Consider the following 18,524-nt stretch of genomic DNA (forward strand, 5'->3'; position numbering starts at 1 on the left):
ATAAGAAGGGTATGGGGGCTTGGGCACTGCTCTGGGAGACATGTATCAATGCAAACATTTTTGTTTAAAAAGATTGTTTTTACAGGAGCAGTGTCAGGGTGCCAAGAAACCAGGGGATGCAGGTAAAATAAAGCAGTTTATTGGAGAAAACAACAATAATCGCACAGCAAGAGTGAGGAAGAGAGAGCAGGAACAAGCCGGGGTTAAGTCCAGGAGCGGGTAGTCATCCAAGCCAGGGTCGGGACCAGAAGTGGATAATCTGCCGATGCCGGGTTGTCAGCCAAAGCCGGGTCCTCAGACAATGCAGAGTCGAGAGCCAGGAGAGTCATCAGCCAAGCCAGGTCATACACGGAGGAACAGAGAACAGAAGCCTGCTAGCAGAGATGCACCTTGGAACTCAAACACAAGGGCAAGGATTGCAACCCAACAGGCGATAGATATACAGTAGTCAGGTGTGAGGCATCATCAATGTGCGACGCCCAGGCAGCAGGAAGTGGTGATGCAATCAGAGTCTATAAGAGGCAGCAGTCTGCACATGTCCAAGATGGCTGCCAACAGAAGGGCAAGGTAAGACCTTGACAGTACCTTCCCTTCAACAGCCTGGCCTCTACGGAGAAAAAATTGGTTTCTGAGGAAAGCGAGCATGAAAAGCATGGAGAAGTACGGGAGCATTACATTGGCGAAGGGAACCCAGGAGCACTCCTCAGGACCATAACCCTTCCAGTGCACCAGGTATTGAACCTGAGCTCGGAACAGACGAGAATCCAAGATGCTGTGAACCTCATACTCCTCATGATTGCCTACAAAGGCCTATGAGGGCAGGGAAGTGAAGCAGTATCGCGATTGCAAACCACTTGGTTTGCCCACTTGGTTAAGGAAGCCACGACACTGACTCGGTTTGCCCCCATAGCGCTGCGTGAGGGGGGCTGAACCAGTCAGCCATCTGGTAACAGCGACTGCAGCTGCAGGAGCAGCTGCGGGTGCAACAACAGGAGAAACCCCCGGCCTAGCAGCACCAGGAGCAAGGTGTGCTGTGCATGCAAGCAATGTCTGCAACACCTTAGCGAACTGACTCAAAAGGTGAACTTGTTGATCCAGCCTGGTAACCAGCATGGGGAGCGTAGGAGAACCCGCATCATCAGGATTCATGGCCCTTGTGTACTGTCAGGGTGCCAGGAAACCAGACCACATGGGGATGCAGGTAAAATAAAGCAATTTATTGGAGAAAACAATAATAATTGCACAGCAAGAGTGAGGAAGAGAGAGCAGGAACAAGCCGGGGGTCAAGTTCAGAAGTGGGTAGTCTGCCGATGCCAGGTCATCTGCCAAAGCCGAGTCATCAGCCGATGCCGGGTCGGGTCGAGAGCCAGGAGAGTCATCAGCCAAGCACCTTCCCTACTGGTGTCATTATTACAGTAACAGTGCACATTTTTAACACTGATTACTGTAGTAATGTCATTGGTACCCCCAAAAGTGTCAAAAATGTCAGTTATGGATCCGATCTGTCCACCGCAATGCCGCAGTCCTGCTAAAAATCACAGATCGCCGCCCAAAAAATAATAAAATTACATAAATCTTTCCCCTAGTTTGTAGACGCGATAACTTTTGCACAAACCAATAAAAATACGCCTATTGCATTTTTTTTTTTTTTCCAAAAATATGTAACAGAATACAAATTGGCCTAAAAGGATGAAAATTTTAGATTTTTTTTTTGGGAATGTAATACAGCAGAATGTGAAAATATTGTTTATTTTTTTTTTTTTTTCAGAATTGTCGCTCTTATTTTGTTTATAGCACAAAAAATAAAAATTGCAGAGGTGATCAAATACCACCAAAAGAAAGCTCTATTTGTGGGGGAAAAAGGACATTAATTTTGTTTCAGCACAGTGTTCCACAACTGCACAATTTTCCATTAAAGTAACGCAGTGCCGTATTGCAAAAAAATGGCCTGGTCATTAAGGGGGCAAATCCTTACGGTCCAGAACTGGTTAATGAATAATTAGACTCACTTGTAGTTAAATTCTTGGTAATATTTTTGCAACATGGTCTTGAATAAATTTGTAAGGAAAAATACTTTTTTGTGTGTAACAAATCTTGGTTGCAATCAATGGCCCGCAAATGTGGGAGTATTTTGCAGTATAGTGTCCCATAGAAAATGTTGATTCTGAAAGGAAAGTAAACTTACGCTATTTATGCTGAGCACTGTGTGTGTGTATATATATATATATATAGATAGATATTTATGTATGTATGTATATATATATATATATATATGTATAGATATTTACACATGTGTATATTATATATATATATATATATATATATATAAATATATATATATATATATATAAATATGTGTGTATATATATATATATGTGTGTGTGTGTGTATATATATATATATATATATATATATATATATATATATATATATATGGTTTTGTTTGGGGAGGGGAGGCTGGATATTAATATCTTTTGAGTCATAAGCTACTTGCGTGTGACTTTATCTCTAGCTTCTCGTATTTGCTCTTTTAATATATGGAGCTGTTACATGACCGCAAAACATTTCACCCAAAACGAGAGCAGTTTTTACTTCCAATCACAAAAAAAAAAAAAACAAGTTGAAGCAAAACTCTAAACAAATGTACTTTTGTCTGGCGCATTTGTAAATGGATTGTGCCGGAGATCCTATCAGCCGCCAGAGCCGGGGACGTATAAATCAGTGTCACATCACCGTGTCACATGTGTTACAGACTGCCGCGTATGATGGAAAGTGGATGATGGAGAGATAGAGATGTCGGTGAGTGAGTGTTTTTTAAAAGAAACCAACACGATCTCGGTACCCTGAGGTGACCTCGCTATTCCAAGGGCGCTGCTTTTAAATTATTAAAAATACGTTGCTCTCTGCGGAGGATTAGTTTGCTATTTTTATTATTATACTAAAACATAGATGCTAGTTTGAGGGAACTGTCCACCGTTTTCTTTTTTCCTAAGTGGGAATAAAGAAGAGCGCATACTTGTGTACAAACACCGGAACACTGAATTTCCTAAAGGATCAGTCAGTCTAGTATGGATTTTAAGAGGTGCCCCAATGTAGTACCCCCTGTGTACAGTAGGTACATTTTGTTGGGCTCCTGTTGTAGCCAGAAGAGCCAGGGTTAATTTGTTTAGTGTTAGCTTATCAGAGCTCCAAGGGCTGAGTCTCTGTCACCTACCCCTGGCTTGTAGAACTCATGGAGAGCTCTAGAACTTAGAGGGTAGAGTGGCAGAGATGAGGCCTGAATATTTATGGAGTTTCCTCCAATCCCTGGGTGAGGACAGCCCAGAAGATAGAAAGATAGCCCATAAGTATTTTGGAGCCTTGCCATGTGGGAGCAGAGTCCAGGGTCCAGTGGGCTGGAGGGGACCTCTGTGATTGGGGGCACTCCAGTCAGAAGGAACCGGCTGAAAGGAGCCAGAGAGGAAGAGAGAGAGAGAGAGCAGCAGAGGAAGCCTTACACCCTTTTAGCCCCAGCTAGGCTTAGCCGAGTCACCCTGGGAGCCATTCGGACCTGTCCAGCAGGAGGCCTATTCAGCAGTCACCACATGAGCTACAGGATCTTTCAAAGGGTCTGAGTATGTAGCTTCAAGTACTACTGAACTAGCTATCTACAGGGGGGCAGCTTAGAGACATTCAAGCTATCATAGCTACCCTACACCTCTTGCTTGGGAATTGTAAGATAAGCCAGGTGCCTTGGCATTTTTCTACAGAGGAAAAGCACCTGCATTCAGTATTTGAAATCCCTTCTTTAATCAGTGGAGCTGATCAGTTTATCCTACAAGAGAACTCTAGAAGATAGCTTATGTCCTCAAGTTACATTCAACTGAAGTTCTGGGCATCCCATATCTTCCCATCTCTATCTGAGTTTATCCCTCAATGAACTAAAAACAAAATAAAGCACCCTGGACTGGTTTTTGACTACCGAGTGAATGCACCCCCTCCTCTTTAACCATACCAGGCCTCATCCACTCAACATGGGGGGGGGGTGTCTTGCCAGTGGGGACCCCCAGGGAAAGCATCTTGCGCCCATGTTAATAAGGAGAAGGGTGTCTTCCCCACAGCCCTTGTCTGGAGGTTGTGCGGGTCTGTGGGCAGGTGGCTTATCAGAAACTGGAAGCCCCTTTTAAAAAAAAGGGGGGCCCCCAGATACTCCACACGTGAATAAGTAAGTGGTACATGGTTCTTAGGAGCCATTGACAGCTTCTATATACAGTATGACACTCTTCTCCCGCTGAACAGAGGGCCATACGGATAAAAGTTTGGGTGTCCATCCGAACAACCAAAGTTTGAACCGCTGGCTCATCCCTATTAATAGGGATAGGGATTTCCATTTGCATACTATCAAACCTCTCAATGAACTCCAGCACTATGGAGTATTTCCCTTTCTCTTTTTGAACTCTAGTTTGCCCTTTTAGAGGTGCTGAACAGCATATTGCCTTTTATACACCTATGTCTTTTTCAGTGCTCTGTGTTTAGATCTATTAAACAATTGTCACTCTGCTCTCCGTTCCTGTAAGAGAATTTATACTTGATTCTTCCCCGGCTAAATTACCTTATTTCCCATCGTCAGACGTTGGCCAACTACCTGAGTTTTTGGCACGTTCCTGAGCAGATCAGCAGTCAGAACAGATTGGTTTGCAGAAGGTTGGTTGCTTACGATCCACTTTCTATTCCACCCTCTTCCTTTGATGGATAGAAGGTTGGAATTAAAAAAAATGCCCACACAAATGTGTAGGTGTCAGCTTCTGCTTTCTCTCTCTTTTAAATCCCCAGAAGAATGTTTTGCCATGTTAGCTGTCGGTAAATGTGGAAAGTTTCCTGTTAGGTTGGAGACCTCTGTCACCAGAGAGAATGGGGAAACCTGCTGCAGGTATGGTGTGCAGGCAGCCTCCCAAACGTTCCTATCGTAGCCAAATGCTCGGCCACTCATTTAAAATTTCGAAACTTCTTTCAATATCTTTTTTTTCCTTGTATTCAAGGTTATAGAGTAATAAAATACGTACCATAAGCCTATATTTCATACTGTGGTTCACCTTCCTGACTGTAAATTCTGTACCTGGCTCAGATAAGGGTGTTTTTAGTTTGCACCTACTCTAATAGTTAGCAGACACTTGACCATCACACTTACCTTTATAGCCAAAAGTATGTGGAAACCACTCTAATTCATTGTGATCAGGTGTTCCCAGTGAAGGGTACTGCTAATGCTAAAGAATGCAAAGACAGTGTAGACCAGTGATGGCGAACCTTGGCACCCCAGATGTTTTGGAACTACCACTTCCCATGATGCTCAACTACACTGCAGAGTGCATGAGCATCATGGGAAATGTAGTTCCAAAACATCTGGGGGTGCCAAGGTTTGCCATCACTGGTGTAGACAATTGTGCTCTTCCAACCTTGTGGTAACAGTTTTGGGAAGGCACTTTTCTGTTCTGTCCCCCTGTGTAAAAAGATGGCCTCATAAAGACATGGTTTGATGAGTTTGGTGTGGAGGAACTTAAGTCACCTGCACACAGCCCTGATCTTAACACTACTGAACACATTTTGGAGCCAACTGCGAGCCAGGTCTTTTCAATCAACATCAGTACCTGATCTCACATACGCTTTATTGGCTGAAATGGGCACAAATTCCCACAAACGTGCTCCAAACGTCCTTGTGGAAAGCTGATATAGCCACAAAGGAGTGGGGTTACCTTCATATTAATGTCCATGGGTTTGGAATGGGATGTCCAACAAACTCACATAGGTATATATACAATTATTTATCAAAAAATATAGCTTTTCTAAAACCAGATATTAACCTCTTGGCGTCAGCGCCTCCTGGCCCTTCAAGGGGTTTAGGATGCCTGGAGGTGGGGTTTATGACTGTGTGCCCGCCGTGACGAGCCAATCACAGTCACATGATTGGAAAGCTTCTGAGTGCAAGCAGATATCACAAGCTTTCCGTTAGCCACTGGTAACTGTGCCATGAGCGTGCAGGTGTGCGCTCTCGGCACAGCTGCATTTGCACTATTTATGCAAATGTGCATCCGCTCTGCGCCAAGGTTCCCCCTCTCCCCGAGAGGCCGTATATTTGCATGCTGCCGGCGCCAAGGGGTTAAAAGCCAAACTCCAGCTAGAACTTTTTTGTTTTGGATAGAATGGGAAAGATTTTTATTTTTGCCGCTTTACCTGTTAAAGGACAGGAAATGATGGGAAATCTCTCTGATGAAGTTACAGACAGAGATCAAACACGGGATTAGTAAGTGAGAAGGATTTATGGCTGTTTGTGCATTTATTTCCCAGTGGCGACTGCACAGACAGCAAGTGAAAGAATATCTCCCTAATAGGGGTAACACACAAATGTGGATGGAATGAAATAGTAGACTTGCCTGTAAGCCACAACTGAGAATTCTCCCTCAAATCAGAACTGTGGCAGGACTACAGGCTTTTATACATTTACATATTCTTAGCAAACAGTAAATTAGCATTACAACAAGCCCTCACTGACTGCTGTAACTGCAGGTACAGTGGAGAAATCCATCTTCAACACGTTTTCAAGTCCTTTACTGAGCACTCTGCTCTCCCCCTCTCCCTGTGTACCTGTTCTGTGTTTAAATTACAGACTAGAAAGTTGGTAGGATGCCAAGGCAGCATTGGAAGTAGAGTATGAAATAAGCTACTATGAGAAAAAAAAAAGAACATTCGGTCAGTGAGAGCTTGTTTTAAAAGTTATTAAACCCTAAAAGATTGACTGGGAAGCTACCATATACCTGGCTGCTTGTGCCCACTCTGGAATATAACATTGCACAAACAGCGGGATCTTTTCTGGGGCCTGTTATGCTACATGTGTATCCTTTCTTTTCAGCGGAATCTTTCATCCAAATTTATTTCTACTGTACTTCATTCCAGGGCTATCTTTAATGCTCGCCAACTTGGTTGCTAGAGCTTACTGCACATCATTACCGCTTACCTATTGGCTGCTAGAGCTTACTGCACATCATTAAGGCTCACCGATTGGTTGCTAGAGGTTTCTGCACGTCTTTACCACTCACCCATTGGTTGCTAGAGGTTACTGCACATTATTACTACTCACCCATTGGTTGCTAGAAGTTACAGCACATCATTACCATTCACTGATTGGTTGCTAGAGGATACTGCACATCATTACCGCTCACCGCTCACCCATTGATTTTCAGAAGTTACTGCACATCATTACCGCTCACCTATTGGTTGCTAGAGGTTACAGCACATCATTACCATTCACTGATTGGTTGCTAAAGGTTACTGCTATTACCCCATGCCTCCCTCTGCAAGCTGCTCTGGTCCTGCTGCTGCTGCACACAGCCTGATCTGTGTGTTCAATCTCCGTGCTACTGACCAGAGAGGGGGGGGGGGGAGTGGGTGAGTAGGGGAACATAGAGGCGCTCTGCCTCCCTTCCTGTCACAGCAGCCTCAGTCCTGACAGGGGGAGAAGCGTGACTTGTGGCCTGCAGCACATACAACCCACAGCTGTGCCACTACCCTGTCACAGCGTGGCCACTTGAATTACCCGGGAGAGCAAACGGGGGGATTGCCTGCACCCACTACACCTTGAAAAATATTTGCAAGCAGTGTGGCCTCAATGGACAGCTGCATTGGTCCCCACAACAATGACAGGGACCGGGGCAGCTGTCCCTTATGCCCCACATTAAAGACAGCCCTGCTTTCTCCTATAGGATGGCTACGCTGCCATTAAGAGTCTCCCTGGAGCCCCAGTGTAGCTACCAAATGTGCATGTTCCTGGCTTGCAGATATGTCCAAATTCTTTGTAGTATTGAAGCTCACTACAATGCCCATATTATGTGCAGTGACATCATTGCTCTGCTGTACACAGCCTGTGTTGAAAGCAGAGCTGTGGGAGGGGCCCAGTAGGTTCCATCCACTACAGTTTGCCTGTAGAAAACTATAGGAGGGTGTAAGAGAGGCTTAGTGATTGGCTACAATTGGTCCCTACTCCTGCTCTTGTCCCACTAGACACCCCCTCTGCGGGAGGACTAAATGAGGTATTAGAAATTGCCACCATTCTGTGAATTCCATTTAGGTCTATACAACCTTATATGCCTAGAATTATCTTTTGAAACAACTTATTTATGCATCAATAAGAAGTAGTATTATCACGTGTTGCTTGTAAATAAGTGATATTTATAGAATAATAATCATTACATTATTACTTGCAGGTTTATCCTTACACCTGGGATTTTTTCATTTGGATGGTCTGATATAGTCAAAGTGGGTGCTCTCTCTCACCAGCATAGTAAGTACATATTATACTGCAATATTTTGGCGTTGAGAAATTCTATAAGGGAACCACTGTTCATTTGCCTATAGTTCATATAGCAAATACATTTTTTTATAGGTTACATACTAATAATAATCCCCCCCCCCCCTCCTTTTCCCTTTACTCTCCCCCAATCCCCAACAGTATTTAATGATATGGGCATTCCATATAGGAAATCTCACATCTTTCTCCATCACGTTGATGGTCAGTATTGTTTTTTATTAGAATTATGATTGGACATTATTAGTGGATCGGCCTGAGCTTAATAAATTATTCTGTATTCCTTAGGCTACCTATTTCTTTGTTTCATTTTATTGATTTATTATTTTATTATATATCGAAAAACTTTTTTTTCTTTACCGTTCGGTGCAGTGACGAATATACATCTTTCTAAATAGGTATTATGGCTGTTACAGTTTATTCGTTTTATTAATGTTTCATATCGAAGTATTTGTAAGCATAGACCAATATGAACTCTTAGGAGGTTCACTGGTTTAGGCTGAGCCTTGTAGTCCCACAGCCACCGGAGTATATGCCTCTTTTTTAAAATTTGTGTTTCAATATATTTTTTATATTTTATATACGTATACTTCTTTACGTCATATAATTTTTGTAATTTTTACATTGTTTTCCGATGTCATATTGTTTTTTTATATCTGTGATCATGTATTGTTGCATTTGAGCCATATACATGCCTCATTTTATATAAATATCAGGCCGCATTGCCCCCTAGCAGATTATTTGAGAAAAGAGCATGGCTGTCATCCCATAAACAGTGCACATGTTCAGAAACGCATTACAAGTCCCCTGGTGACGTCATCATGCTTGGCGCTGCGGACCACAAGCACTCCAAGCCCCTGCTCCAACATACTGACATCCCTCGGCTGGCTTCCTGATTTTGGCAGAGCAGCAGCAGCTTCCTCTTGTCCCACTAGAACACTGCCCCTACTGTTGAGGTCGAACCCTCCGCCATTTTGTGCCCACTCCAATGCTAAAGGCCTCCAAACGACATTTCCGGCCGTTGACTTCTATAGCCCAAGGAAAGAATGTCCACACAAATGAGAAGAATTTCTGCACTTTACTGAAGAAATTCAGGGAATGGAATAACAGCCACATCACATCGACATACAGTATATTCCGGTGTTGCTTGGCAATACCTACCTACTCAATTACATTTGGTGGATGGTCCGCAATAGTCACATATTAAAGCATTTTCAACACTTTTAGCAGCCATCTCCCCCTAACAGTCTTTCCTTCCAACCAGGGTCATTAGTACTTAACTGTAGTCACTTCCTCTCCCAGGACCATCCAGGCAAGCAGCCTCATTCAGGGAACTCTTGAACTGGCCTAGATGACCTTTTGTAATCTGCCCTAGCCCCTACCTCCATAAGGGTCAGAAAGTCTACAACTGACTCTCCTGGGTACATGTCTATTCTTCCCCAGTCTCCTACCCTTTACAGATTCTCCACGTGTTGGTTCCAAATGTGCTGGTGTAGGGTATTTGACTCCACTGCCCCAAGTGCACTATGGCTCTTCCCAACTTGGCTTATAACTGGGCACTGACTCACCCATAATATCACTGCAGGAAAGTTCTATCCAAAATGGACCTAGCACCTGATGGCACTGTCTGCTGTAACCAGACACTTTTCTGACACAAAGCCACCTAGTAGCAGACTAGCTAACTGCACCTGCCCACAATGGGGTGGAGACAAGACCAGTCACCCTGCATAAGTAGAGGGAGCAGTAGTGACTGGACTTCATTAAAAGGAAACTCCAAAGTTTCACAATGGATTACTGCAGGGAACTGGAAAAAATGCACAGAGCACACCAAGATTCAAGGAAGAATACACACAATGAATGGATTTAGACAATATTTGCTTGTCCCAGAGTTCAACTTTAAACCGTAACACTTCATCTCATCACAACTTACAAGGTTCGCTGACTAGATCCGGTTGACTGCTGCCACTTCAATGGAGCCGGTGACCTTAAAAGAAAGTTCTCCTATGAAATCTCCTGAAAAACCATAACTCTCGCACAGCACCAAGACGCCGGCCTTTTAACAAGCTTCGTTAAACTCCAAAATTGTAGCGAGAAGCCATCCGCTTTTCGAGCAGGCTTTGAGTCACCAAAAATTGCTCCTCACCTTGTTATTATGGTTAAAGCAGCAGCAGCTAACCTATCCGTGGCCCCCCCAGTATGAATATCGATCTTAGATGCTCTCACTTGGCTGCCTTAGATCCAAACACCGTTTATATGAACCGTGCCTGGTAGACCCGTCTGTACTGCAGCCAAGCTGACACCAGCTAAAGTCAAATGAACCAATTTCTTATTTTGTTCTTGCAGGTAATAGGGATCTTCGTCCACAGGCTGAAATGTCCATTAGTGGACCTTTATTCATTTAAAGTTGATGTAAGCTCAGTAGTTAGGTAGTAAACATCATTCTTCTCTTTAGGTAAACTTCAGGTCCCTTAGGTCAGTTCAAATGTACCTACTGATGGGGAAATTAAATATTTCATATTTCCTTATTAACATGGTCCCACAGTATCTACGAAATAAAACCTCCAATATCCTGGTTACCTTAGCTGACTTCATTCTAAAGGAATGTCATTTTAAACTGACCAAGTCCTTAAAAGTCCATATTGCTTTCAAAGGGAGTTGGCCGGGGGTTGACTGTTTCCTTACACACGAGTCCTATATATACAGCTAACAATGTGGAATATTCAGTCTCACTTCTGAGCTTCTATCCTATTCTTTTATTTTCTATTCCTTTTTGTTCTGTTTCACTCTAGCCTTTTCTTCTCTGTTGCCATTATTTTATTTTATTTTATATTCTATTGCTTTATTTTCTATTACATTGTATTCCGTTCTTTTATTTGATATTCTATTCTGTTCTGTTTTACTCTATTCTGTTCTATTCTTTTCAATTATATTCTATACCTTTATTTTCTATTAAATGTTATTCTATTCTTGTTTTCTTTTTTTTTTAAAAGGTTTTCAACATATAACAATTTTAGTACATACCATTTTGTTTTTTTAATAGAAAAGACAAAACACTTTAATCCAATAACAACCCTACCTTTCTTCACTCCCCCCCCCTCCCTTCTCCCTATCCCCCCCCCTTTCTTAAATCAGTAAATAATCCCTTGTTTCTTTTAAAATTTTGCCATATCTCCCATATCTCTACCCTGCTCTCATATTGCTCGTCTCCCCACGCTCTTAGAGATTCTAACTTTCTCGTTTTTTCCACCCGTAGGAATCATTCTTTATATGATGGGGGTTCCTTTTTTTCCAGTTTAGGGGGATTAAACTTTTTGCTGAATTTAACAGATGGGGAATCTATGTTTTTTTATATTGTTTTATCGACATTTTTGTTCCATGGAATAAGCATACCCAGGGGTCTTCATTAATATCTATATTGGTGATTTTTTTGATTAAGGATAGTACTCCCTTCCAGTATTTTTTAATATTTGGGCAATCCCACCAAATGTGTGCTATTGTACCCTTTACCTGACACCCCCTCCAACAATATTTTGAGCTCTCCAGTTGGTATCTCCCCACTTTATCTGGGGTATTATACCATCTGGAGATAAGTTTGTAGTTAATTTCTGCCGTACTCCTATCTGTCGCGGAGTTGTGTACTAGGTTTAGACTTTTTCCCCATTGGAATCCCTCACTTCAGGCACCCAATTCCTTTTCCTATTTTTCTACGAGTGGAGGCACTGTCTGCTTCTCTCCTACATTTAGAATTTTATAAATGTTTGAAATACTATTTCTTATTTTCTCCGATATGCATATTTGTTTGTATGGTAATAGATCATTCTTTTCTCTTATCGGCACTATTCTTGTTTTCTAATTTGTTTTTTAATTCAAATTTATTTTCAAATTTGTGTTTCAAATTAAAATTGAATTTGATTTTGTTTCCGAATTTAATTTAGTTATTTCAGATGTGTTTAAATTTATTACTATTGTAATTCGGAAATTCGGATACATCTAAATCCCAGAATTTCGATTTGGGACGAAACAAACCACACATGTCTAGTCAGGATGCGTTGGCACGGGACACTTGGCATTCTAGATTCTAGATTGTGACATCACCTTCCCGCCTCTCTACCTCATCCAGTCAGAGAATGTTTTGCATTCACTGAGAAAATGCAAAGTGTTCTCTGAATGGGCGAGCACCTCCTGTGGTCACAATGTAGCAGGGCAGTTGTTCAACACAGGACCTGGAAGCTAGTAGAGATCACTGATGTAGTGATGCCCACCACAGTGATTTACAGATTCCACAGGGATCTCTAAGGTTTGGCACATACATAAGTACATATACTACATTGTCAAAAGTATTGGGACGCCTGCCTTTACACGCACATGAACTTTAATGGCATCTCACTCTTAGTCCGTAGGGTTCAATATTGAGTTTACCCACCCTTTGCAGCTATAACAGCTTCAACTCTTCTATTCTATTGGGTTGAGGTCAGGACTTTGTGCAGGCCAGTCAACTTCCTCCACCCAAAATTCGCTCATCTATGTCTTTATGGGCCTTGCTTTGTGCACTGGTCCAATTCATTTGGTGTGGGCAGTGGTGTATTTAGGTTTTGTGCTGCCCTAGGCCTGATTAACTTGTGCACCCCCTAATTTACATATGACCCACCCCTTCCTGTAAAGGCCACGCCTTTTACTGTTTACAACCCGCCCTGTCATCTGTGAATCACAGACCACAAGTCTATCAGTGCCTATCAGCGTAGCCTCATCAGTTCCCATACGTTCAGCCTCATCAGTGCCCATCTATGCAGCCTTATCAGTGCAGCCTCATCACTGACCGCTTTATGGGGTTGCCAGACTGATTTGCCTCCTGGACTCTGCCCTCTGACCCAATTCCCCCAATAAGACTGGCACTATATTAAAAGTGTAGCGCAAGCCGACGGAGACCCTTTTCGTGCGGGACCCGGGAGGAGGTTGTTTTTTTTTCATGCAGGGTGCAGCTTTTTTGCTGCCCCCCCTGCAAAGTGCCGCCCTAGGCCTGGGCCTTGTTGGCCTAGGCCAAGATACAGCACTGGGTGTGGGGGGGGGGGGATTATGGTGTGGGGTTGTTTTTCAGGGGTTGGGCCTGACCCCTTAGTTCCAGTGAAGGGAACTCTTAAGGTGTCATCATATGAAGACATTTTGGACAATTTCATGCTCCCAACTTTGTGGGAACAGTTTGGGGATGATCTCTTCCTGTTCCAACATTATGGCGCACCAATACACAAAGCAAGGTCCATAAAGGCATGTATGAGCGAGTTTGGAGTGGAGGAATTTGACTAGCCTGACCTCAATCCGATAGAACACCTTTGGGATGAATTAGAGCAGAGACTGTGAACCAGGCATTTACATCAGTGCCTGACCTCACAAATGAGCTTCTGGAAGAATGGTCAAACATTCCCATAGACACACTCCTAAACCTTGTGGTCAGCCTTCCTAGAAGAATTGAAGTTGTTATAGCTGCAAAGGGTGGGCCAACTCATTATTGAACCCCACGGACTAAGACTGGGATGCCATTAAAGTTCATGTGCGTGTAATGGCAGGTGTCCCAATACTTTTCGTAATATAGTGTAGGTCTAAGCTGGCCAAATCAAACTCATCTTTAACTTTTGTATTTGAGTTTTGGGGGGGGGGGGAGTTCACTTTTATTGAAAGCTGATTAAGATTCCCCCTCTTATGCACCTCTGCAGCAACATATTACTTATCACGGTGATTTGTTGCTTGCTGGTATTTGCAGCATAATATTACTATTGCAGTGATCTGTTGCTGAAAGGAGAGGCTGGACAGAGTTGGATCAGCTCTGTCCTGTCTTATCATTGCACGCATATTTACATAAAGTACAGAAGATACAGATGCATGTAGCTTGTGGCCCATATTTGGACCTTTTTTTTCAGCTCATACTTTGATTTCTCTACTCTCCTTCCATAATTTCAGTCTGACTAGGAGAAGTGGACTTGGCATTAGAGTATAAATATACTTTAGCTCCTTAAACTAACTTGGAAGTAATTAGAAAAAAAAAATCAGAATTGAGTAGGGCCATTGCAATCCTTCATCATGTCAATGGCTGTATTAGCAGAGGTCTCAGTTGTATACTTGTGCAAATATACATAGGACGTTTATCCAGGGCTGCTCTATATTATGCAGTCCTAATATACTCAATGTGAGAACTGATAGTGAGGCATATATTCTATACCAGGGGACTCCAAACTATGCCCTACAGGCCAAATCTGACCCAATACAGCATTTTACCCTCCACCCCCTGCAGCTAGGATTAGTGATGTTTCCTTAATGCCTGCCAACTGTGCTCTCACACAGGTCCAGGAGGTCAAAGAAAAGGGTTCACAAGGCCGGAGGACAGGGATCAGCAGGCCAGAGGAAAGGGGTCAGCAGGGCAGAGGAAAGGGGTCAGCAAGGCAGAGGAAAGGGGTCAGCAAGGCAGAGGAAAGGGGTCAGCAGGGCAGAGGAAAGGGGTCAGCAGGGCAGAGGAAAGAGGGTCAGCAAAGCAGAGTATAGGGGTCAGCAGGGCAGAGGAAAGGGGGTCAGCAGGGAAGAATAAAGGGGGTCAGCGGGGCAGATGAAAGGGGTCAGCAAGGCAGAAGAAAGGGGTCAGCAAGGCAGAGGAAAGGGGTCAGCAAGGCAGAGGAAAGGGGTCAGCAGGGCAGAGGAAAGGGGTCAGCAGGGCAGAGGAAAGAGGGTCAGCAAAGCAGAGTATAGGGGTCAGCAGGGCAGAGGAAAGGGGGTCAGCAGGGAAGAATAAAGGGGGTCAGCGGGGCAGATGAAAGGGGTCAGCAGGGCAGAGGAAAGGGGTGAGCTGGGCAGAGTACAGAGTATCAGCAGGGCAGAGTACAAGGGTCAGTAGGGCAGAAGACAGTGGTCAGCAGAGAAAAGGACAAGGTCACTGTTGGTAGGGCACTCAGCAGAGCTGCTCCCATCCCCGCACTGCACACAGACTGGCCACTCAGCAGATCTCCTCCTCCGCACACAGCACATACAGTAGCTGGAATTGGATTCCCCTACATACACAGACTTGATCTGCACTGTGTGTAGCTGGCTATTGCAGCAGTGCTGACATTCCACAAATTCCCCCCCAGTCTTCTTTCTTAGCCCAAATTCCCCACCCCCATGGCACCGCAAGGGTATTTTTTAATTATTTATTTTGTGCCCTTTATGCTTTCACCACCTGGATTTTTTCTCACATTTGTTGTTTACAAGTAAAAATCAATATTTTGTTGCTAGAAAATCACTTAGAACACCGAAACATGATATATTTTTCTTTAACAGAGACCCTAGAGAATAAAATGGCAGTCATTGCAATATTTTACTTTTTTTTTTTTACACTGTCCTTTTAATTTTTTTTTTAATCACTTTTATTTCTATTACAAGGAATTTAAACATCCCTTGTAAAATAAATACCCATGACAGGTCCTCTTTATTGAGAGATATTGGGTCAAAAAGACCTCAGATCTCTAATTTTACCTTTAAAAGCAAAAAAAAAAAAAAAAAACATGTTGCCTAAAATCCTGTTTATCTGCCCAAGAGGCAGAAGTGACATCAGATGTCGCTCTGGTCCTCAAAAGGCATAGAGAAGAGGCTAACGTGCCCTTACTCAACTTCCTGCTTAGCCATCGGCCGCACCGGATTGTTTCCTGGCTTACTGATGGCTCTGGTAAGCCCGGGAAGCGGCGGTAAGGGGCACCACCACCTATAAAAGTGATCTTGTGGCGAATCAGCCTCTTAGATCACTTTTATCTAAAAATGGCCGCCTGACTGAAAAAAAATGTTATGGGTTATGGTTTTTATTAGTAATGGTGGCGATTTTTAGCACGACTGTTACATTGCGACGGACAGATTGGACCCCTAACTGACATTTTTGACATTGTCTAATCACAGCGGGAGCTACGTGATTTTGAGCAGCCAAGCCGCCCTGCCGCAGTATATCTGCGTGGTGCGGTTGGCAAGTAGTTAAAAGATATTTGTCACAAAGAATTGCATTTGAAAGACCGCTGCGCTAATACAGTGTGACATAAAATATTGAAATGGATGCCATTGGGGGTTCTAAGTAATTTTCTAGGAAAAAAAATACTGATTTAACCCCTTAACCACTTAAGCCCCGGAAGATTTTACCCCCTTCCTGACCAGGGGGTATTTTGCGATTCGGCACTGCGTGACTTTAACGGACAATTGCGCGGTTGTGCGACGCTGTATCTAAACGAATTTGACGTCCTTTTTTTCCCACAAACAGAGCTTTCTTTTGGTGGTATTTGATCACCTGTGCGATTTTTTAATCATGCGCTATAAACAAAAAAAGAGCGTAAATTTTGCAAAAATAACAATATTTTTCAAATTTTTTTATATGAAATTCCCCTCCAAAAAAAATGTAAAAATCAAATTTTTTTAACATTTTCGGCCAATTTGTTTTATGCTACATATGTTTGGTAAAAAAAATCGCAAAAAGCGTATTTTGATTGGTTTGCGCAAAAGTTATCGCGTTTACTAACAAAGGGAAAGATTTTTGTCATTTTTGTTGTTTTTTTTTTTTAACGCGTAATGGCTGCGATCTGTGATTTTTTTGCGGTACTGCGACATTGCGGCAGACAGATCGGACCCTTGACTGACATTTTTGACACTTTTAGGGTTACCAGTGACATTACTACAGTAATCAGTGCTATACATATGCACTGTTACTGTAAAAATGACACTGGCAGTGAAGGGGTTAACTTTTTTTGAGAGGGAGGGGTTAAGTGTGTCCCTAGGGGCGGGATTCTAACTGTGATTGGCTGTGGCTTGAGGTGTAGGAGCAGAGATCAACGGTCCTACATAGTAGAACCGTATGATCACCATTCTTACACAAGGGAGAATGACAGGCGGCTTTGTTTACATTAGCCGCCTGCCTTTCCCCCGGTGTAACGGACGATCGCGAGTGCCCGGCGGACATCGGGTTCGCCCGGCACACGCGGGGGGGGGGGGGGGGGTCCGTGTGACTTTGTGACTTTCCGTATACAAATGTCAGAAAAAGGCCTGGTCTTCAAGTGGTTAAAAAAGTAACTTTGTCTAAATGTAATAATTTTAATATCTGCTTCAGTTTTTTTTTTTAAAAAAAAAAAAGTATATTTGTAGTTTATATTTAGATCTCTTAGGCCCCCTTACAAACTAGCAAACTGATCGGGTCTTCCAGGCGGACCCCATCGATCCCTCCAGTCTCCTCTATGGAGCAGCGGGAGTCAATGGATCTGTGTCCGTTGACACCTGCCAAAATCCGATCCAATCCTATCGACTAAAAACAGATGGAACAGATCTGGTGGATCTGATGGCAGTCGGCTGTAAACGGACAGGCAGTCCGGGTACATCTGACCGCCCATAGAAGAGAGCAGGCTGTATTTGTGTCTGCTCTGCATAAGTGGAGCAGACACGGACCTGCCATCCACCTTCCTTCCACTTCCTCCCTCTGCGGCCGCGGCCCGCGCCGTCTCTTCCGGTTTGCGATGACTCCTGGGAGCTGAACGTCATCGCTCCCAGGATCTAAACGGCTTCTGGCCATGCCCAGAAGCTGTGCAGGGATGCCGCGCCTGCACTGGAAATAACGAGCGGGGCCGATGCAGTGCATTGTGGGACTCCGACGTCACGGAAGAGGACACGAAGAGGGACGCCACGGCTTCAGCTGCCCACACCTGAGATGGTAGCGCTGGAGAAGAACTTTTCAAGGTAAGTATTTCTACTTACAGGTAAGTGCGACCTGGGACAGTTCAGAGGCTATCAATTATGGAATGTACTAGCCCTGACTGTCCCGGGGGTATTTTTAGCTAAAATTGACCCCTGAGGCCGGAATTCCGCTTTAACTCCTTTAACAATCTTCTTGCTGGGAAGACAACTGAATATGTATTATATGATTTGAAATTAAAAATTACAAAAAAAGTTTTTGCTTACACTCAAAGTTCTTCTTTCATGTATAAAGGCAGGAGCTCTGCATACATCCTAATAAGCGATGTGCTATGGCTGAACTTCAGCCGAACTGGCAGTGTTTGGGAAATACACTTCAAATGATTTTTTTAATGATAATGTAACTAGATTAAAGGGTGAATTCTTTTTTTTTTTCGGTGCCTGGAGCTCAGTTTTAAGGCAAAGCGCGTACCTTCCAAACTTTTGAGATAGCAACAAACCCAACTCAGCCGCA

General features: G+C 43.4%; 1 protein-coding gene across 4 annotated transcripts in view; it reads left to right on the forward strand.

Moving 5' to 3' along the window:
- Positions 1–18,524, forward strand: part of TENM4 (teneurin transmembrane protein 4) — a 1,723,986-nt gene that overhangs the window by 171,288 nt on the left and 1,534,174 nt on the right. For all 4 annotated transcript variants that reach the window (XM_082246029.1, XM_082246030.1, XM_082246031.1 and 1 more), the window contains exon 2: positions 8,235–8,311. The gene's annotated coding sequence lies outside the window, so the exon portion shown is untranslated. The remainder of the gene's footprint in view (positions 1–8,234; positions 8,312–18,524) is intronic.

Source organism: Pelophylax lessonae (assembly GCF_965119305.1).
Source record: "Pelophylax lessonae genome assembly, chromosome: 2".
NCBI lineage: Eukaryota > Metazoa > Chordata > Amphibia > Anura > Ranidae > Pelophylax > Pelophylax lessonae.